This window comes from Ursus arctos, unplaced genomic scaffold (genome assembly GCF_023065955.2).
Source record: "Ursus arctos isolate Adak ecotype North America unplaced genomic scaffold, UrsArc2.0 scaffold_26, whole genome shotgun sequence".
In the NCBI taxonomy this organism is placed as follows: domain Eukaryota; kingdom Metazoa; phylum Chordata; class Mammalia; order Carnivora; family Ursidae; genus Ursus; species Ursus arctos.
In genome coordinates, this window is record NW_026622941.1 from 25975578 (window position 1) to 25998969 (window position 23392).

Consider the following 23392-nt stretch of genomic DNA (forward strand, 5'->3'; position numbering starts at 1 on the left):
AGGATTCACATAATCCATGTTTTACTCAGGAGCCTGATTATCAAGTATTTTCATGAGAACCTAGATTTGGGTTGTCTCATAAACCTAATTTTTACCAAAAAAAAATAACTTTGTTAAGGTAAAAGCTAATTTTATTGTTGCTTAATCTTTAGGTAGTATCATTATTATCTAAAGGCATTATTAACATTTGTTACATTGTAACTTTGGTAGAAAAATTAGGCAAACTATAATAATTATGTTGGAGTTTAAGATACACATCTTAATGGGGCACCTGGGTGGCTCAGTCAGTTAAGCGTCTGCCTTTGGCTCAGGTTATGACCCCAGGGTCCTGGGATCCATCAAGCTCCCTGTTCACCAGGAAGCCTGCTTCTCCCTCCCCCTCTGCATTCCCCCCCCCCCCCCCCCCGCCTCTGCATGCTCTCTCTCAAAAAAAAAAAAAAAAAGATACACATCTTAAGCAAAGATTCTGATAAAGGGATTACAATCTTAAAATCACAGAAAATCTTATAATATGAATAACAGGCAAAACAATGTCTTAGCTTTTAGTGAATTCACCTTTCACCCCGGAACCAGTGGGTTTGTGGCTAATTCCCAGAAACAGATTTAGACATTGCAGGTTTGATAGAACCTGTGCCTTAATATCCTTATAACTTTATATCCTTATAACTATGCTTTTGAACTTAGAAAATTATTATTTTTTAAAGATTTTATTTATTTATTTGACAGAGAGAGAGAAAGCCAGCGAGAGAGGGAACACAAGCAGGGGGAGTGGGAGAGGAAGAAACAGGCTCCTAGTGGAGGAGCCTGATGTGGGGCTCGATCCCAGATCACCGGGATCACGCCCTGAGCCGAAGGCAGAAGCTTAAGGACTGAGCCACCCAGGCGCCCCTGAACTTAGAAAATTATTATCAAAGCAAAAATTTTCTAGTCTTTCATTTATTTATAATTTACATTGCTGCCAAGTACTCTTGAATTGACAACACAAAAAATGCACAGGCAGAGTTGGACTCCAATAGGGATAACTTTCTTTCAGATGTTGGGATGATTTTTTTCTCCTTTGCAAGGTTAAAGTTTGGTATAAGGACACAAAATTTTCTTTGTCATTAGAATTATTTAATGTCCTAGACTTAGAGGAAGAGAAATAAATGCAAGGGTCTTCCAATATTCATATGTAATACTTGGTTTTTCCTGGTCAACTTGAGTGATCAAATTCTCAGGAGAATGCTGAGTGGGGTTCCATCATGTTTTTTTAAACTCCATTTTTCAAACTTCAGAGTTTTCGCATGATATGCTAATTTTGTGGTGCACCAAAATTTTTGAAAAAGTTTAATTTAAACTCAATTTATCTTTGTTGTAGTAGCTCTTGCATGGCGTTCTGCCCAGAGTATTGCTTGCTCCATCTGCAAAAGTGGTAGAGTAACTTCTAAGGAAGCAATATAATGGTTTAATATAGATGCAAAACCTCGCTCACTTTTTGATTTTTCAATATCATCATAAAAAGTAGTGTTTAGCAGTCAGAGTTGTGACATGTAAGCACTGGGAATTATGTGAATAATTTAGGTGTTAGAATTAATTCAAAATACAAAAAATATTCCAGCATTGATTTTTAATGTTTTTAGAAAGTTTAATTCCACTGACTCTTTTTTTTAAGGATATAATGAAGAGTAAAGGAAGTAGAGTGGATGCACGTGCTTTCCATCTACAGTCACCCCATCTCTGAGTTATTATTCTGAGATCATAGTTAAAGGCAACTGATCATATAAATTAGTTTTTATCAACTTATTGTAATGATTACATGGATGAAATGATGGCTTCTCTTGTGTCTCTCTCTGGCTTGGGAATTCTTTTGTGTATTAGTTACTGAGATAATAATAGAAGCAGTTCATATTTTTTTAATGACATATAGGTGACGTACAATATTATATTAGTTTCAGGTGTACAACATAGTAATTCAACATTTATGTACATTACAAAATAATCAGAACAAGTCTAGTTATCATGTGTCACCATACAAAGTTATTATAATATTGGCTATATTCCCTATACTGTACTTTACGTCTTTATGACTTAAGTATTTTATAACTAGAAGTTTATATGTCTTTATCTCCTTCACCTATTTAGCCCATCTCCCCACCCCCAACCCTCTGGCAACCACCAGTTTGTTGTTTATATTTATGAGAGTATTCCTGTTTTGTTTTGTTTTTTAGATTCCATATATAAGTGAAATCATATGATATTTGTCTTTCTCTGTCTTATCTCATTTAGCATGATGCTTTCTAAGTCTATCCATGTTGGTGCAAATAGCAAGATCTCATTCTTCTTTTTTATGGCTGAGTAATATTCCATTGTGGATCACATCTTCTTTGTCCATTCATCTATTTATGGACACTTAGGTTGCTTCCACATCTTGGCTGTTGTAGCTAATGCTGCAACAAAATGGGGCTACATATATCTTTTCAAATTAGTGTTTCCATTTTTTTTCAGATACCCAGAAGTGGAATTGCTGGATTATATTGTACTTCTATTTTTAACTTTTTGAGGAACCTCCATACTATTTTCCACAGTGGCTGTACCAATTTACTTTCCCATCAAGAGTGCATGAAGGTTTCTTTTCTTCATATCCTCACCAACACTTGTTATTTCTTATCTTTTTGATGCTAGCCATTCTGATAGGTGTGAAGTGATATTTCATTGTAGTTTTGATTTGAAATTTTCCCTGATGATTGGTGATGTTGACAATTTTTCATGTCTGTTGGACATCTGTATGTCTTTGAAAAAATATCTAATCAGGCCCTCTGCTCATTTGTCAATCATATTTTTTTTGGTGTTCAGTTGTATAAGTTCTCTATATATTTTGGATATTAACTCTTTATTAGACATATCATTTGCAAATATCTTCTCTCATTCAGTAGGTTGCCTTTTCATTTTGTTGATGGCTTCCTTTGCTGTGCAAAAGTGTTTTTTTGTTTGGGTTTTTTGTTTTGATTTGTTTTGTTTTTATTTTTGTTTTGCAAAAGCTTTTTAGACATTAAGGGAGTGATTCTTGCCTGGTTAATGCTCAAGACAAAATGTGCAAACCAAAAATGGTGACTAATGATAATGTGCAAATAAGTGTGAGGTTAGGGATCATGTATCTCCTTTATAATGGAGATTTCATAAATGGGTTAGATGTTGCATAGAATTCAAAGGAGACCTGATTAGAGGAGAGGCCAGTAAGGAGCTTATTGAAGACTTTCACAGTTTACTCTTTTCCTCTTTTATAGACAATGTTATAAATACATATTTGAAATAGTTTCCATTGGTTTAATGTGAAAGCTGAGTATCATATGAATCTTAAAGAACTGCTCTCAGGGACAGTATATCATTTTCAATCTCACTCTGGCATGAACACTGACAAAGGGAAAGGGAAGAAGGTGGAAAAGTTCTTTTCCATTTTAGGAAAATGACAACTCATTTTCTGACATTTAATATGAAGCTAGAGATACAAAACCCTTCTACAAGTTAAAACACTTGGGATTGAAAGTAACAGAAAACCTAATTCAAAATGGATTAAATAATAAATGGAAATTGTTTAGATAAATGAAAAGCCCCATGGAGGTGAGAGAAGCTTTAGAACTGATTTAATCAAAGCTTCAGCTCCATTTCTCTGAATTATTTCAGCTTTGTTCTACAATCTATATCTGCTTTTATCCTCAGACTGTTTTCCTTCATGATCACAAGATGACTGTTAAAAGCAGTAGGAATTATAGGCTTCTTCACTTACATCCTCAGGAAGATAGAGAGTTCCTTCTACCAACCACTGAACAATGGTCCTTAGTTTTGTGCTTGTTGGATGATCCCTGATTCTTACGGTTAGAGTAATGCTGTGATTGACTTAGGACTGGATCTGCCTGCCCCCACTAACTGTGGCATGCTCGGGAGTAACTTCTGGCTTGAGCTAATGAGGACTAACATTAGAAAAGTTTAGGGCTAATCTCACCCAATATACCTGAATACTACACAACAGGGAAAGAGTGAAATTCATGTTTGGATAACAACTACCCTGTCCACTGTAGTGTACCCTTTTCTGACCAACCACTCTAATTAGTAACTGTAATTACTGAACATCTTCCTGTCTTTCCAAAGTGTTTTAGCTTCATCTGGAGTTCCTTATGTTCTAGCAACCAGTGACAAGTTACCTATTCCCAACAAATGCAAAATGCAGTGGAAGAGAAACCACAAAGTAATTGCAATGAAAACTTCCAATTAAAAAGAGTATATCAGGAAATATTACATAGTAGTCACTGATCCTTGTCATATTCTGCAGACAGGAAGAGTGAGCACTCCTGATGGCAGGGGTGTGGGTTCTTCGGGCAGGTACTGTTTTGCTCTCAGTGTCCTTTATGGCCCCATCTGAGCTCATCATTGGGGAAGATGCTGTTTTTAAGAGGTTACACTATTTTGTCAGATTATTTCCTATTAGGTTGAATGTAGAAGTCTGAGGATTGTTTTAAGATTAAATAGTCACAGGCTATTATTAGTCAGGCTTGAGGTTTATTTAACAATATATTTTCCCATTAATATTAGGTTTTTGAACATTTCCTTCTTGTTACTAGTGTAGTCCAACTTCTGTATCTTGGAATTTCGCTTTCCTAGTAGCCCTTCATACTCTGCTAGTCTGCATTTAGTTTAATGGCCCATCCTGAGATCGCAGTTTAATGGCATCTGTGTTGGGAATATTCTAAATATGAACTTGCAGTGGGTAGGAAAATGCACAAATAATTTATTCCTTGTCTCCATAATTAACGTGATGTTTCCAGTCACCTCCATAATGAACATGATTCTCCCTTTAGTTGAGCAGAAATTAAACTGTTCCATCTTTGGCATATCGAAGAGTATTAGGATTTTAGACATATTTGTTTGAGGTCAGAATGGTGCTGCTCCTAAAAGTGTAGACTACAGAGTTTCCTAACTTTTTATAACCTTGGTCATGCAAGGTAGGGACTATCTCGGAAATATTCTATTCAATCTATATATCCTGAATACCACTGGTTCGTCAATGAGAGTCAATTTATAACATCCATTATGCTAATGGAAAAACCCATAGTTTCACATATGAAAATCCATTTATAACATCCATCGATTAGCAAAGCCTCAGGTTTTAATGGAAGATAATGATACCAGAAACATTTATTGTTGGTATGTTTGGAATGCAGGCTTTCTGATTAAACACTAGCTGAATACATCTGAAGAGCAAATTCTAGATCATGGCAACTGACAACCATTAGAGGATAAAGGAAGGTAAGTAATACATACGTGCACATTTATATCACATGATGTACACCAAAGTATTTTGAAGTAAAGTAGAGTAGTAACAAATTCAAACCGACTTAACCAACATTTAATACACTATTCAGTATTCAATACTGCGGATAAGTAGCAAAAAAAAATCAAACTACGTTAATTTGATTTGAAGGCTCACATAATGGAACAATCTAGTACAGGAGGAGAAAAGGGCCAGAAAAATGCTTATTTAAAAATTTCACAGTTTGTACTTTACATCCTTTTGCTTATATACAATGTTATAGATCTTTGTTTATTTGATTAGGGGTTCAGCTCCATTTCTCTCTCATTTTCTTGGTCACAAGATGACTGCCTTCAGCAACAAGGATCATATGCTTTCTCATTCACATCAAGAGGGAGAAAGAGAGTCACATCACACAATCTGGGGGCAAAAGTTCTATGATTGGTGCTCAATCCCAAACCATTTCTGGCCAAGGGAACATCATGGGTCAGGATTAACCTGACTGGATTAACTTTGGGACAGGGGTGAGGTTAATTCCACCCAAACTTCTCAGATGTGTGCTGCACAATGTGGGTAGAGTGGAACAAATTTTGAGAAGGCAAGTGTCCACTACAATCATTTTCAAAGCATATAAAGACATAAAAATTATATTATTTTCTTGTTGGAGTAAACAAAACAAAACCTAACTCTAAACATAGGTAATAAAGACTGATCCCATAGTTGATGTTTCATGGTTGACAACTTTCAAGCTCTCATCCGTTCCCTCTTGCCCCACATCTGGGAAGGCTGATAAGAAAGCCTGGGTGCTCCCTTCTTTAGTGCCAGTGGGTAATTCAAGCCACATGAGCCCTGGCTCCTGTATAAGAATTTTCACCCTAGTATCATGCCTTAGCCACCATAAAATCCCCAAAGGCCAGTCTTGTTCCCAACCTCCCTGTACCCCCTCCCAGCCATTTTGGACTTGTTTGGGAAGCCTGCCCTGCTCTTCCTAGAAAGTCTCATTATGTGACTAATAAACCTTCTTACACCCTCTTGGTGCGTGTGTGCTATCAGAAATCTTGATACGTAAACCACATTTTAGGAGGGCATCCATCTCATTTCTGTGGGTGACTGCAACAGCATATACACTGCGACAGTAGGAAGTTGTAGTGTTTCAGTATTCTTATCAGCAAGTGTACCACCTTCCTCCTGAATCCCCTACCTCTTGGAATAGCACCAGAAACCTGGAATACATCTTCAGTTCTTTCCTATATTTTTGCGGCCTACCTGCCTTTCAAATCCTTTTTGCCATTTTCATGACTACCACTTCAACTCAGCCTTCCATAATTCTTCCTTCTAGTTATTTTATCAGTCTTCTAACTGGTTTCTCTGTTTTTCCAGAGAAAAACCTGTTTCCTATCTAATATTTCATCCCATGCACTCCTGCTGAAGTAATACCCCCCCAACCTCGCTTAATCAATCCATTAGTTTTCCATTGCCTTCAGAATAGATTTCAAACTCCTTAGCAGTTTATAAAATTCTCCATCCATCTTGACCCATCTATTGTTCCTACTTCCTTTGCCACATTCCTCTGCATCACCACCTTGGCTTCCGCTATACCCACCTACACACTATACTTTCCTCCACAGTTCATAGGCGAGGAGATACATACCAAGGTACACGTGCTTTTGTCTGGAACATACCTTGCTTCTTCTCAGCTTGGCCAATTCCTACTGATTCTTCAAGACTCATCTTCAGCATTACATTTTATGAGAAGTACTTCCTGTTTAATGCAGGTTGAATAAGGTGCTCCTCCTCCACATTTTAACAACTTGATTTCGGGCTTGTTATTACTCTATTTGATTGTCTATATCTTTCTCCAAACTTGATCCTCTTGAGGGCAAGAAACCATGTTTCTCAGCTCAGAAGGTCACAATCTACTAGGGTAATCGGCCTGCAGCCTGCAGATACATACATATTAAAGATAAATAATAATACAAGATGGCTTATGAAAAATACCCTGCCAAGCAATAGAGCTATAAATTCTAATACACTTAAGTTCTAAGGACATAAGTGGCACTATGGAGAATTTAGGACCTTCACACATTGCTAGTGGGAATGTAAAATCATAGTGCCACTTTGGAAAACAGTCTGGCAGTTTCTCAAAAGGTTAAACATAGAATTAGCATATGACACAGCAATTCTACTCCTAGGTAGATATACCCATGAAAATGTTATCTTGACACAAAAACTTGTGTATGAACGTTCATAGGAGCATTATTCCTAATAGCCAAAAAAGTGGAAACAACCCAAATGTCCACCAACAGATGTATGGATAAATGGACTTCGAAAACATGATGCAAAGTGAAGGAAGCCAGCCAGAAAAGGCTACATAGTGCATGATTGCGTTCACGTGAAATGTCCAGAACAGGCAAATCAAAAGACATAAAGCGGATTAGTGCTTGTCTGGGCCTAAGGGGCAGGAAATAGGAGGATTGGGGAGTGACGGACAAAGGGTATGAGGTATCTTTCTGAGGTATAAAATTGTTCTGAAGTTGATTGTGGTGATGGTTGCACAATTCTGTGAATATACTAAAAACCACTGATTGTATACGTAATAAAAAAGAAAAAACACAGATACTGTGTGAAGGGGAGAAAAACTTCATGGAGGTGGTGAAATTTGGATTCAGTGATGAACAAAATGATGTGAAAAGCAGAGGCAGTGTGCTGTAGTGAATAAACAAATCCTCTCAAACCTGGCTTTGAATTCTGCTCTGCCACTTGGTCAAATTACCCTCCCTAAGTCTTTATCCTTTTTTTTCTCTTTATCCTTACCTAAAAGGTGAATATATTAATATAATTATTTTGGAGGATTAGTGTGATGATAAATCAGATAATAGATTTAAAATATTTAGCTAGGCACATGAGACAATTATGTCAGGCCCGTAGCAAGTGTTTGATAAATATTAGTTTCTATTATTATATGTCTATTTAGTATTGAATATTGGATTAGGTGGGACAGAGGAAACATACAGATATTTCAATGAAAACTCTCAGAAACTCATCTGAGGTTCCAGCTGAAAGGGATATGAAACACAAAATGATATAAAGGTAACTGTACTCAGTTTAAGAAACATTTATTGAATACCTTTCTTCTAATCACTAAATACTGTGATATTGCTGCATATATAAAGACAAATGAGAAGTAGATTGAGAGATATACAAATGAAAAGCGGTGGTGTACTAGATAGGTAAATAGTTTTGGGTAAGGAAGCATCATATTTGCTGTAATAGAAACTTGTTCACTGTGTACACGAGGATGGCGGACAGAAAAAGTGGGTGTAGAAGAGTGACATTTGTGCTCAATACTGGAACTACTCCCTAACCACGTAAGCCTGCACTAGCTGGAGAATTGTTAGGATTACTTGCTGACATTTTCCACCTTGAGTACACAGCAGAGATTATTAAAGGCTTGAGCCAATTTTGTTCAGTGGAAAGATGAGAAAAATAACATCCAAAATGTTAAAGAATGTCTGTTATGCGGTGACTTGAATATTGCAGAGACTTATGCTCAAAGGTCCCAGATTACTTGTCTTTCTCACTAGACTATAAACTCATTGAAGGTAAACATCTTAAGTGTATCTGGTCCATTCTCCCATTGCCATCAGGCCAAGTATATATTTAATGAAAAATTGTTAAATGAACGTCCCTCAAATCCCTCCCCTGTCAAAGATGGAAGAGTCTTTAACAAGTGACCAGCCAGTTGACTGCTTCTCTTTAACAGTTACTGACACTTTGAAATGGACCCCCCAAAAAATATCTATATAATCATGCTTCCTTTCAAATAAAACCCTGAAAGTTATGTCATTCTCTTTTCTTTTTCTTCGGGAGACCTTATTCGACTGAAGACTCGGAAAAAAGTGGGTGGCTTGGCAGCTGAAAATAAACTGTGAAACAGAGATGGCATGTATAAATTGCTGTGATCTGGCGTTGAGGCCAAGTACAAAAATAATTCTTGAGTAGTCTTTGACTGATGTCCTATGTGCTGGGCTTAGGTGCATTCCGGTGCTTGAGGGTTCAGATACGCAAAGATGAAATGGAATAGTTGTCCCGTCAACTGTTTCTTGAGCACTTACTACTTGTCAGGCCTTTGGCTAAATTCGTTTTTTACTGAACTCCGCCTGGGGGTGGTGAAAAGATCAGGCGGCTCTTCTCAGGAACAATCCTACAGAATCCCAGACGGGAGTATCATTTTGGGGATGGTTTTATTTGCATGCATTAGGCATAGAAATTGGGCCACTCACAAGAAACGAGAACCTATAACTACCAGGACGTAACTCCTGCGTCATCCCTTTTCAGAAGGCAACCCCCCCGTGGACTCGTCCAGCCATTGGAGGCGTGGCTCTGAAGATGGGGCCCTCAGCTCGGGCCACGTGACGTGCGTGTTGGCGTTGAGTGACAGCCGCAGCTTTGGGCGGGCCTTGGAGGAAATCAACTTCCGGGGGCAGAGGTGTTCGAAGCCGGGTGGTGCGTGGGCTAGCCCAACTTGTGCGGCTGGGGTCGCGGTCCCCCCCACAGATTTAGGGTCGTGCCCGGGGTGTGCGCGTGCGGGGCCGTGTGCTGGGTGGCTCACCTGGCAGCGTGGGTGAGCGGCGCGGCGGCGGCGGCGGCAGCCAGAGCGGGGAGCAGGTAAATGGACGCTTGCCTTCCGGGCCGGGTCTGGGGGCCGGGGCCGCGCGAGGCCGGCGGCGCGCCCCGAGGCGGCCTGGGCGCGGGCGGGGAGCGCGGCCAGGCTTCCGCTTCGCGCCGGCTCCGGCCTCGCCCCGGAGGTCGCCGGGACCGGGAGTCGGAGGCGTGACCCGCCTCGGGCTGAAACGGAACCGCGCTAACCCGGCCGCTAGTGCCGACCGATACTTTCTCTGCCGGCTGGTTTCAGCCCCTGAACGTTCCAGAATCGAATGTTTCCGAAAGTCTACGGACAAGTACACGTGATTATTGTGTCACCGAAGCTCCCACCGAACGGAGACTTAGATCCTTGCCGAGTTTTCACCGATGGCGCCTGATTTATGTTTCCCCCTTCTACTTTGCTGTCTACACCGTGGTAAAAGCTCTGCGACGTCCGTCAGCCACATTTCCTTGTAGTTACTCTGGGCCACATGTTGCAATACAAGTGGCATTTTGGGATTAAGGCCGGAGCCAGTAACTTTCCAAGTGGTGAGGCATCCTTCATCCTTATAAGTGCGCCCCCTTTCCCCACAATAAAGATGTTTCCTCCATCTGCCCATGGTGTGTACTGTGGTGGAAAGCTTTGGACGTGAAACCTATTTCTGGCTTCGCTTTAAGGAGTGGTAACACTATTAAAAGCAGTGGTGGGTGTTTTTTTGGTAGGCTGATGTTGCTGCTGGTACTCTCACTTGCTTCCATGATGGGAGTTGGGGCAGAGCCTGATTTCCTGGACGGTGAAGTCCTGGCCACAGCTGTAGTTGACTCAGCAGCCCCGTAAGAATCCCGACTCCTTTTCTTCCCTTCCTTTCCGAACTGTACAGATCCTGATGCCACCTTCCTCTCCAAATATTTATCCGGGCGGTAGTTGGGTGATGACTCTTGGGAGTAGTGTTTGCATGTTCCTTGGTGGAGTGATTGTCACCCTACAGTTTAAGGCAAAATACCCGAATATTTAGTTGGGTGGAAGAACAGGGAGTGACAATAGATTAACTTTGTTCTCTGACATCCGAGAGCTCTACACTTCTAGTCATCCTATTTGCCCTGTGCTACAATTTCTGTTAAATACTTACTGTACCTGTTAGGTAAGTGGAGCACGGGAGAGGCCAGGGAGAGTGCACCTGTGTGGTGCTGGCTAGCCAGAAAATTGTGTGGTCCACCATCGCCCTGGTTACAAAGTTGGCTGGCTAGGAAAGTTGTTCTGTGGGCTTGGAAATCTTAGTATGAATTGGTATCGTAGCAACAGGATAAGCCAAATGAAATAAACATAAAGCAAACAGTGATGGAAGTTAAAATTTACCTCTTTTATTACATGGAAAAATATGTCTTCTTATTGGAGTAATAAGCTCAAAACTTAGAGCGTTTTGTAATCATCTTGATACTTAATACCAGTCAAAAAGGAACTGCAGAGTCATCATTCTTATTTTTGGTGACAGTTAAAAAAAAAAAAGAGCTGATGTGAAGGTTAAGTGCATAAGTAGGAATTTGCCTAATAAGAGGCATTTTATCTTGTACCCCTAGCTGAGGATGTATGATTTATAAAGTATATAAGATTGTTATAAATAACGAAAGCTATTTGAAGGTTTATTATATTTCTCTTAATAGAATTTGGGGTGGCGTGCATTGTACTGGGTGAGACTATTTCCATTAGTAAATTGGAAGGGGAGTGTTAGGTAACTTGTTTCCAAATTCTGGCTCATAATCACAGTGCTGTTTTATCAACTTGTTCCTTGTGACTTTTGGTCTTTCTTGTAAACTCATCAAATTTTGTTATTTTCTGTTCAAACAGCGGGAACTTAATGAAAAAGGCAACTCTCTTTAGATTAATTCTTCATATCAATGTCTGTTTATTCTTATTGATAAATCTTGACGATAAGTTGGTTTTTTTGATTTACAATATTTCTAAGGATTTCTTGGTTTCCTCAGTCTCCCCTACCCCCAAACCCAATGAGATGGGTTTAGATCATTTAATTTGATGTGTATTTTTCAAAAAGGGCATGTCCTAGGTCCTGTAAAATTTAGTTTTTTTGATATATAATTTATAATTAAAATTATCATTGGATCAGAAGTTAAATGCAGATTTTTGACTGTGAGAGGGTTGACGCCCCTAACCCTTGAGTTGTTCAAGGGTCAGCTGTATTTGATTTTCTTGTCTGGTTGCACTGGCTGGGACCTCCAGTATGATGTTGAAAAGGACAGGTAAGAGCAGGCATCCTTGCCTTGTTTTTCATCTTAGTGGGTAAGGCATCAGTCTTTTACCATTAAAATTAGCTTTAAGTTTTTTGTAAACAGTTTTCATCAGCTTGGTGAACTTTTCTTAGCTTCTAGTTTGCTGAGAGATTGTTTTTTTTTTCTTTTGTGTTTTTTAAATCATGAATAAATATTGTATTTTTTTTTCATTGTGGAAATCATAGTTGTATAGAAGAAAATTGGGAAATAATCCGGTGGGAAAAAAGCTAACCCGTTTCTGTTAATATGAAATAACCTCCGCTAATATTTTGCTGGCTTTTCTTTCAGTCTTTTTATTTTACAAACATTTTAAAAACAGAACTGTAAATATTGTTTTTTATGTTTTTCCCTTTTCACTCAGCATTACATTATAAGTGGTTACTATGTCATGAATTTTTTGAGAACTTGGTTTGCAAGTTCTTGATTTATAGTTAAGATGGTTAGGTTTTCCCAATTAGAATTAACATTAAACATCTCTTTGTACATAACTGTGGTAAGATTCTTTTAATTGATTTTTAAAACTGTGGTTATTACTCAAAGTGCCTGAAATTTTTTCAGATTCTTAATATACACTGCCTGTTTCATTTGGTGTTCTTAGAACTTTTCCTCTGGGTTATTTATTGTAATAAATTTTGGAGCAAAATTTCTTTTTTTTTTTAAGATTTTATTTTATTCATTTGAGACAAAGAGGCAGCGAGAGAGGGAACACAAGCAGGGAGAGTGGGAGAGGAAGAAGCAGGCTCCCAGCAGAGGAGCCCGATACGGGGCTCGATCCCAGAATGCTGGGATCATGCCCTGAGCCAAAGGCAGACACTTAAGGACTAAGCCACCCAGCCACCCCTGGAGCAAAATTTCTGAGCATCACTTTAAGGTAGAATCCTAGAATTTCATAAACTCATATCTAGTTCAAACCATTTTTTTATAGGTTTAGAGTCTAAAATAATTAAATGATTTTTCCACCAACATTGTTATTTTGCTGCCAATGATCTAGATAGAATTCCTGATGCATTTTGTGTCATGTCAAATACTACTCATGTTCTACTTTGCTAAGAATTACAGTCTTTGAGTCTAGCATGATGCAGATACTCTATATGTTGTTTTATTGAATTCCAACCACTACCTGTAGGTAGTTAGTATTTTTCCCATTTCATAGCCAGGGAAATTGAGTCTCAGACAAGTGAGCAAACTTATCCAAGATTGTGTTAATAGTTAGTGGTAGAGCTGGGGTTTGATCATAGATCTTCCTGAATCTTTTTTTGTTCATAGACTACACTACCAACACTGAGTTCTTGTAAGCATTTTGTATATATTGTGTTTGTTCTAAATCTGTCTTAATTTTGATGCTTAAAATAAACTCATTAAACAAATTAATAACTCAACATGAGACAATATCAGTCACTTCTAAAATGTTTACCCAAATTTATGTCTTTTTATATTTTTAAATTTTAAATTTAGACATTTCTTTACCTGTATCATCTTTCCTTCTCTGTCAAATCCTCAAAAAGTAGTACAAAGACTTTTGTTTGCTATATGCCATAAAATCCTATTAAAGAATTAGGGATACATTTAGGACACCTGGGTGGCTCAGTTGGTTAAGCATCTGGCTTCAGCTCAGGTCATGATCTCAGGGTCCTGGGATCAAGTCCCACATTGGGCTCCCTGCTCAGCAAGGAGTCTGCTTTTACCTCTCCCTCTGCCCCTCCTCTCCACTCATGCTCTCTCTCTCTCTCAAATAAATAAATCTTAAAAAAAAATTAGGGATACATTTAATGTTACTAGCAAGGGATACAACGATTTTTAAAATTTTGAAATGGGAAGCATTTTTTAAAATTACAGGTTTAATAGGTGAAGAATAGAGATGACGTCACTCACTTTAAAACGCAACATATAATAATTCTCGTAAACCTGTTTTCCTTAGAAGGATGTGTACATTTTGGTGTTTACATAATGCAGTCCAAACATAGAGTCATATAGACTAAGTATATGAATGAAATAACCACTGTTTTTGGGGCGCCTGGGTGACTCAAGTCATTAAGCGTCTGCCTTCGGCTAAGGGCGTAATCCCAGGGTCCTGGGATTGAGCCCTGCATCGGGCTCCCTCTGCTGGGAGCCTGCTTCTTCTTCTCCCACTCCCCCTGCTTGTGTTCCTCTCTCGCTGGCTGTCTCTCTCTCTCTGTCAAATGAATAAATAAAAAATCTTAAAAAAAAAAAAGAAAGAACCACTGTTTTATGAAGTGTGATATCACTTTTTTCTGGTGTTCAGAGACAACTGACTTTCTGTTCCCTTTGCTGACCTTGCTATCATTGACCATATGTATCTCTTACCCAAAGTAGGCCTAGATAATGGAGAGACCAGCCAAATAGCCTTTTATGTTGTGTCCAACCTTGTGGTAAGAGAGGGTCTGGACAATCATTTCAAGACTCTTGACTTCTATATTATGAGAATTCAGAACTTCTGTAGTTGTAGTAGACAGTGTTGCAGTATTATGCAAGACCCATTAATCTGTGCATGTGCTTCACTGATGGACAGGGGCTTGCGTGAATATTACTAAAAAGCTACATCAATACAAGATAGTTAACAAAAGTGAGAGTATTGTTATTTTAATTATGAATTTGATAAAGAATTTAAGATGAGGTTATACCTTTTATTCATTTTGTCAAAAATTGGGTATGAAAAATTGAAAATAAGCCTATGATACCTGAATGGCATTAAATGGGCCACCTGCCCTGAATCACAAGACAAATTGAAATGAATATTTATTTTTTTTTCTGCAGAGTGGGAAGAAAGTGTTTGTTTATTAATTGCTGATGGTTTTCATGAGGCATTTAGATATTTTAGGTTTCTTTTGTCTGTTATGCAGAAGAGGTACATTTTATTAATTTCCTTTTAGAACTAACTTCTGCTTAAAGTGACTGATGTTGTAAAATATCTCTTGCTTATTTAGTATATGTGATACTCCCCCCCCCCCCCCCCCCCCGTCATATTAGTTAAGGATACTTGTTGAGTACATTTTGTTGCAGGAATCTTTTGTAGGAGACTGTTTTCATTGATGCATTGAGCTTATTTTCTGTAGTTCTAAAGTTAGGTGTTATTGATCTTCTCTTGTTATCAACAGGAGAAGAAAGGAGTGCCACAAGGTTATTCTCAGTGTCACAGTCATGAACAAAAAAAGTGATTTCCATATGATTGATGAGAAGTCCTCTGATCACTTAGAATCTAATCAGATTGCAAAATGTTTTATTGTCTGATTCCTACAAAATGCTTAGGAGTAGAAAATCTTATAAACAAATGAGACAACATATACATGAAATTTTTGGATATATTTTTTCTCCCACGTATCATCATAGTTACTTTCATCTGATCAAAATAATTCAGCAGTTGTTCAGGTGGTAAATTGGGAATCATAAGCTTGGATCTGATTCTTTAATCAGCATATACTCTTTTCCCACTTTATAAAACGTTTCAGAATCTATCTGTTGGTGATTGTGTGTGTATGTGTATGTGTGTGTGTATGTCTGTATTTTGGGAGGTACACTTTGGGAAGTAAACTTTGGGAAGTTTTTGGCCATTTTATTTCTTCAAATATTCTTTTTGCCCCTTTTTCTCACTCTTCTGGGACTGCTATAGTGTATATGTTGGCATGCTTAATGGTTTCCCACAGGTCTCTGAGGATCTGTTCATTTTTCTTCATTCTTTTTTCTTTCTGTTCCTCAGATTGATTAGTCTCAATTGAGGAAGCCCCCAAAAATTGGCCTGTGGGTTGGTTTGTCTAATACGTATTGAGTGTATTGAGTGTATTTACTAGTGTATAACACACTATGTTAGACATACAGAAAAGAAACAGAGGCATTTAGAAAGGCAAAGAGCGATCAAGGAAGAAATAGACACGAGCTTTACCAATAGTAACTAAGTTGGGAGTTACAAAGGAGGAGTTATTGATAGGCTGAGAAAGAGGGGTTGGGATACTAGAAGTTTCAATAGATGTGAATGGCAGGTTCAGTGGGAAAGATAGCCTGCTATAAATAGAAGGATACAAACTTGTAGTAAGAAAGTGAATTTTAGAGATTAAGATCCTGGAATTGAGGCAGTTATGTCAGTATCACAAATATCATAGTGACTACCTGTGTTTATGGACCAATTACTGCCATGATATTTTGTGATATATATATATATATAACAATATATAATAGAGGCAATAATAGTAGCCACAGTTTTTAAGTATCTGTAATGTTGCACTGCACTTTCAAACATTTTTTAAAACACTTCTTTTTGATTATTTTTTTATTGAGGTGAAATTCACATAACAATTAATCATTTTAAAGTGTATAACTAGTGGCATTTAGTGCTAGTTCACTATTGTGATTAGTGCTGCTATGAACATTTGTATACTGGTATTTGTGTACTTGTATTCAGTTTTCTTGGGCATCTATGTAGGAATAGAATTGCTAGTTAATGTGGTAGTTCTGTGTTTACCATTTTGAGAAATTGCTAAGCTATTTTCCCAAGTGGCTGTATATATTATATTCCTACTAGCAGTGTATGAGGATTCCAGTTTTTCCACATCTTAATCAGCACTTGGTATTTTCCATTTTTTTTGGTTATAGCTTTTCTAGTGGATGTGAGCTGCTACCTCATTGTGGTTTTGATTTGTATTTCCCTAATGATGAAACTGAGCAATGTTTTCAGTGTTTTTGGTTATTTTTATATCTTTCTTGGAGAAGTGTTTATTCAGTTCTTTTGCTAATTTTAAAATTGGGTTGCTTATCTCTTTGTTGTTGAGTTTTAAGAGTTCTTTATATATTCTGGATACTAGACCCTTATTAGATATATGATTTGCTAATGCTTTCTCCCATTCTGTAGATTGTGTTTCCCCCCCCCCTTTTTTTTTTAAAGATTTTATTTATTTATTTGAGAGAGAGAAAGAACAGGCAGGGGGAAGGGACGGGGGGGGGGGGCGTGGAGAGGGAGAAGCAGACTCCCCACTGAGCAGGGAGCCTGATGCAGGGGTCAATACCAGGACCCCGAGATCATGACCTGAGCCGAAGGCAGATGCTTAACCAACTGAGCCACCCAGAAGTCCCTGTTTTCCCTTTCTAGATAATGCCCTTTAATACACAAAAGTATTAAATTTTGATTCAATTCAATTTAGTGAGTTTTTCTTTTGTTGCTTGTGGTTTTGGTGTCATATCTAAGAATCAGTTGCCAAATGAAGGTCATGAAGATTTGCCCCTGTGCTTTCTTCTAAGAGTTGTATAGTTTTAGTTGTTGTATTTAGGTCATTGATCCATTTTGAGTTAACTTTTGTTTATCATGTGAGGTAGGGGATCTATGAAATTTTTAAAAATATATTTTTATTAAATATTTTGTGTATTTTGCTGCTACCTCCTTTGTTTAGTCTACAATATGTTTATGAAATTTATGTCAATAACATATAACACTAGTTTTTTCATTTACACTGCTTTATCATATTGAATGGCTTTTACTAATTATTAATTTCATCTCTCTAAATGAAGTTTTAGATTATTTCTTTTTTTGCTGTTTTAAACAACATGGCCATGGATTTTCCTCTTCATCTCTGATGCACATGAAGGAATTTTTCTAGGGTATGCCATAGAATTTGCTGGTTCTTACAGTAAGCACATTTTCAAGTTAGAGATTACTAAATTATTCTCCAAAGCCATTGTTCCCGTTTTTTCTCTCACTATTAATATCTGAGAGTAGCTCTTCATCCTTGCCAATACTTGGTATAATTACTTTTGTGTTTTTTGCTAATCTGATGGATATAAATCTCATTGTCACTAACATATCTCTGTCACTGGTTACTAGTGAGATTGACCATTTTTCCACATATTTATTGGTCACCTGGGTAATTCTGTGAATTGTCTCTTCATACATCTGTCATTTTAGTAGTGTTTTAGAAGAGAATGGTAGTAAACATGGATGTTCAATACTCCATTTAACTGGAAATGGCTCCTACTCATTCTGGTTTTGGAGGCAGGTACTCAAGGCTTCTGCTTATGAGGAAACCTTACCTGACCTTCCAGAGAAGTTTAGATTCCTTTTTCCCCTCAGTCTTGGCAACACCTGTGTGGTTGCATGTGTTTTTACGCTTATTTCTCTCTCTTTGCCAGACTGTAAGCACAATGAGGCAAGGGCCAATTTTGCTTACTGTTGTATCTTTAGCACCTAGCAGGGGTTTTGAACATCAGAAGTGCTAGTTAATATTTGTCGAGTTAATGAACAGAAGGGAAAATGAATGATGAATAAGGGGAGCTGATATATAAGACATTCTGAAGAAGGAGCCAAGGCATCTGAGGAGATGAAAGCATGGGGATAGGCATGAGATCTCAACACTTTTAAACTTCTATTGTAGTTTACATTATGCGTTGGTATTTTCTTTCCTAATCTAAGACAGTGGCTTTATTGATCATTATATTCTTCAGTTGCATATATTTGGTTTTCATTAAATAATTATTGGGTGAATGAAAATCAGATCTTTGACTGACTTAAAGAGTTTTTAAAAAAGATTTATTTATTTGAGAGAGAGAGAGCATGGAGGGGAGGGTCAGAGGAAGAGGGAGAGAGGGTCTTTAAGCAGACTCTGTGCTAAGTCCAGAGTCCAACGTGGGGCTCGATCTCACGGCCCTGAGATTATGACCTGAGCCAAAACCAAGAGTCAGACACTTAACCAACCACACTACCCAGGCACCCCTGACTTATAGATTTTTAAGAAATGGATGCTCTAAACTTTGGATTGTTGATAGTATACTATTCTGCATATTGTTTATGAAATTAGTTATCCCCAATATATTATTGGTGTACATTATTTTACTTGTACTTTGAATGTAAGGCATGTCTTTTGCAAATAGTACCTGATTGGATCATACCTTTTATCCATTCTCCCAATTTTTGCCTTTTGATTAAAGTGTTTAATCCATGTGTATTTATTGTAGTCACTGGTAAGATATGACTTAATGCTTGCCATTTTAGTATTTGTTTTCTGTATGTCTTAAGTGGATTCTTATTTTGGTTCCTTAATTTCTCTAGTACTGCTATCTTTTTTATTAAACAGATATTTTCTACTGTGCCATTTTAATTCCTTTGTTTCTTTTACTATATATCTGTTGAGTTATTTTCTTAGTGGTTGCCTTGGGGATTGCAAACAATATCTTAATTTATAACAGAGTTTTTGGTGTTCCATTGGATTAATACCAACCTAATCTCAAATTTACACAAAGTTTGCTATTATGTAGTTCTATTTCTTCCCCTCCTCAGTGCGACTGTTGCAAAAATTACATCTTTCTACACTGTATGCCTGTCAACACAGATTTGTAGTACTTGCTTTGTGCAGTTGTCTTTAAATCAGATATGAGTTAAAAGAATTATGAACAAATATGCCTTTATATCTATTTTTATATTTGCCTATGTAGTTACTTTTACTGGTGTTCTTTATTTCTTTATGTAGGTTCAAATACTGTCTATTATCTTTTCATTTCAGCCTTTAGGATTCCCTTTAATATTTCTTTTTTTTTTTTTTTTTTTTTAAAGATTTTATTTATTTATGTGACAGAGAGACAGCCAGCGAGAGAGGGAACACAGCAGGGGGAGTGGGAGAGGAAGAAGCAGGCTCCCAGCGGAGGAGCCTGATGTGGGACTCGATCCTGGATCGCCAGGATCACGCCCTGAGCCGAAGGCAGACGCTTTAACGACTGCGCTACCCAGGCGCCCCCCCTTTAATATTTCTCACAGATAAGAATTATTGGTGTTGAGTTCTCTCTGTTTTTGTTCATTTGGTTAAGTCTTAATTTCTTCCTTTTTGAATATTAGTTTTGCTGGATATAGAATTCTTGGTTGACGGTCTTTTTCTTCCAAAACTTTGAATGTGTCATCCCACTGCCTTCAGGCCTTCATGGTTAAAAATCTTATCTTGGATTCTTTGTATGTGATGAGTTGCTTTTCTCTTGCTGCTTTCAAGATTCTCTTTGTCTTCAGCATTTGAAAGTTTGGTAATGACACATAGAAGTGTGGATCTCTTTAAGTTTGCCCTAATTGGAATTGTTGAGCTTCTTGGGTGTGTAGAATAGTATATTTCATGAAATTTGTGGAGTTCTGTAACATTATTTCTTCAAATAGTCTTTCTGTCCCTGCTCTCGTCTTTCTCTCCTTTCTGGTACTCTCATTATGCATATGCATATGTTGGTATGACTGATGGTTTTCCATAGGTCTTTGATGTTCTGTTCATTTTCTTCATTCTTTTTTCTTCCTTTTCCTCAGACTGGATGATCTCAAATGACCTATCTTCAGGTTCACTAATTGCTTCTTCTGCCAGCTCAAATGTGCTGTTGAGACCTTTTGGTAAATTTTGTGTTTCAGTTAGTGTACTTTTCAATTTCAGATTTTTTTTTGTTTCATTTTTATAATTCCTGTTTTTTATGAGACACTGTTGTCATAATTTCCTTTTGTTATTTAGGCATGGTTTCCTTTTGTAATTTGAGACTATATCTATGAACATTTATAAAGTAGTTGGTTTTAATGTCTTTGTCTAGTAAGTACAATGTCTGGATTTCCTGAGGAATAATTTCTATTGACTGCCCTTCCCCCCAATATATGAACTACACTTTTTTATTTCTTTGCATGTCTCAATTTTTGTTGAAAACTAGACATTAAAAAATATATATTATATGACATATAGTATATGTAATTACATATTACAATCAACTAGTGCAATATATATATAATACATATATATAATATATATAATACACGTATGTGTATATATATACACACGTATGTATATACATACATGTATGTATATATATGTACATATATATACATATATATAATACATGTATGACATGCAAATTTTGGATATCAGATTCTTTCTCCTCCTCAGGGTTTGTTATTGTTGCTGTTTGTTGTTGTTACTATTGCTGTTTGCTTGTTTAATGACTTTGTGAACTCTCTGTGGATTCTGCATTCTTTATCTTGTCCTGTGTGGTCACTGAGCATTATTATCTGTTATGTTATTTAGTTTTTTATAATTGGGTCCATTTAAATAGAGGAAATCTTCAGTTAAGGTTTATTATACATTATGATTAAAAAGTTCATTGAATTGTCAAAATGATTATGCCGAAAGGGGAAAGTAAAGAAGCATTTATTGAACACTTACTACGTGCAATACCATAACATATTACTTGCAGAAATTGCATTTTCTGGTTAATGAGATTTCCTAGTAAATAAAGACAATCAGAAGCCAAGTGTTTTTTGCTTTGGTGAGAATACTTGTGGATTTTAATGCCTTAGTAATTGAAAGTACCTAAACTCAACTTCCCCACCCCTTTACCCCTGAGTATTTAACTGACTGGCTTAGCATCCTATCGTACCTGAGAGTCATAATTGAGAATATTCCAGTGCTATAGCAGAGATTGGGATGATTGTTACCTTTAAACAGTTGACAAGAACAGGGGTTAAAATGTAATTGTATTATATCTTTGGGTTCTTAGAATGTGAACATATGTGGGTTTTTGTATTTTACTTAATTTTCATCACCTTTCAGTTTGAGGAAGACATTAATGGTTTGCCAATGTTGTAAATGATTACTAGAGATGCTTTTTTATATTAGTCTGTCCTGAGGTGCATTTATTTCTCTTTGCAGTGAAGCATACTGACATTTCTTTGAGAAATAATTCTGTATTTCACCATTCAGAATTCCCAAAACGGGTAGTTTCAAGTTGTCACACTCATCATGAATTTAAAAATGTAAAAGACCTGTTTTGTATTACTCATTTTTCACAAGGGAGTGTCAAGTTAGGTATTTCCAAGATGCATCTCTCTGTTTTCTTTTATTCCTCTTATTATGTTTGAATCATGTGTAGTTTTGGGCCAGGTATTTATTTACTTACCACCAGACAGAAATGCCATGTTTGGGTGGTGTATATTGCTGCCAAAGGCTCACCATAAAATTGTTGAAGGTGTTGGAGTGGGTTTCTAGAAGTATAGCTAATTCTTCTGTGGTGTTTAGTTAATATAACATACAAAAACACCAACCAAAGACATGTGTACAGAATTAAAGAAATACTTACATGCAATTAAATGAACTTAGTAAATAAAACTTATGAATGTCTGTGCCATCACCCAATAGCTAGCATTTTTTGGACTTGATTATATATTTACTCATAGAGGAATAGCATCAGTTGACATTTCTGTAGGATTCTGACAATATGACGTATAAAAAATGTTTGTAGTGCTTAGATTGCCCTATGGGGAAGCCTTGGATTTTTAGCTAAAATGGTGAAGAGGGAAAGTCCTTCAAATGTTGCTCATAAAGGGTCAGGTTTGTCAGGGATATACTCAATTTAAGTGTGCTTCGGACACGAGGATTATGTTTTTCATTAGCACACATACTGTGTTTTTCTGGAAGAATTAGTTTCTATGCATTGCAAGTCTTTCATAGATAATTTTTTTCTCAATTACTTAGTAAGTATTGGAAGTGAAAAAATTGTAGGTGATTGATACTAAAGTTAGGATCAGATGAAAAAAATGATCTTGGTGATGATAGTGGTACTTTCAATTCAAGAAGAAATTAAAATTAGTGATTAGTACAAGTTTATATCATCTTGGAAAAAAATGAGCGAAAGAGTCCTTTATGTGTTTCCCTTCGGAAACAAGTCTATTTCTGTTAAAGGGCACAATTAGCAGATTAAGACCTTTGATAAATGAATAAACATGGGTTTAATAACTCTCAAAACTGAATTTATAAAAGTTAAAATAATGGACAACTGAGATATGTTAGGAAGCAAAATTCAGTTTAATAGAAATCTTTACTGAGCCCTGACTATGTTTTAGGTACCTGTACTAGCCACTGGAGGATACAGAAATAAATGTTACTTGGTCTTCAAGAACCTAACAGTCAAGTAGGTGGGAGTAATATAAACTAACACATTGCAGTGACACATATATTAAGAAGGAATGGGTTTCTGAAATTTGACATAGGGGCATGTGGGAAGACCCTGATGAAGCTGGGGATATTGAACCCCTAAATGCATTCCTCATTTGGGTGTGTTACTCTGGCCCATTTACTGAGTGACTCAAAGAACTAGTTTTTCGTGGTACCCAGAACAAGAGAAGGCTTTGCAATAGGTTCAGGTGTCTGTGCAAGCTGCTCTGTTGCTAGGGTC

General features: G+C 37.1%; 1 protein-coding gene across 13 annotated transcripts in view; it reads left to right on the forward strand.

Annotated features, from left to right (window-relative positions):
• Window positions 1–9726: 9726 nt before the first annotated feature.
• CCDC91 (coiled-coil domain containing 91) overlaps window positions 9727–23392 on the forward strand; it is a 312578-nt gene continuing 298912 nt past the window's right edge. For 5 of the 13 annotated variants that reach the window (XM_057303312.1, XM_057303310.1, XM_057303316.1 and 2 more), the window contains exon 1: window positions 9750–9952. The gene's annotated coding sequence lies outside the window, so the exon portion shown is untranslated. Of the gene's footprint in view, window positions 9953–10064; window positions 10478–23392 lie in introns of those variants that run through there. The other 8 variants (XM_048216514.1, XM_026502183.3, XM_048216516.1 and 5 more) reach the window with 5 other exon arrangements.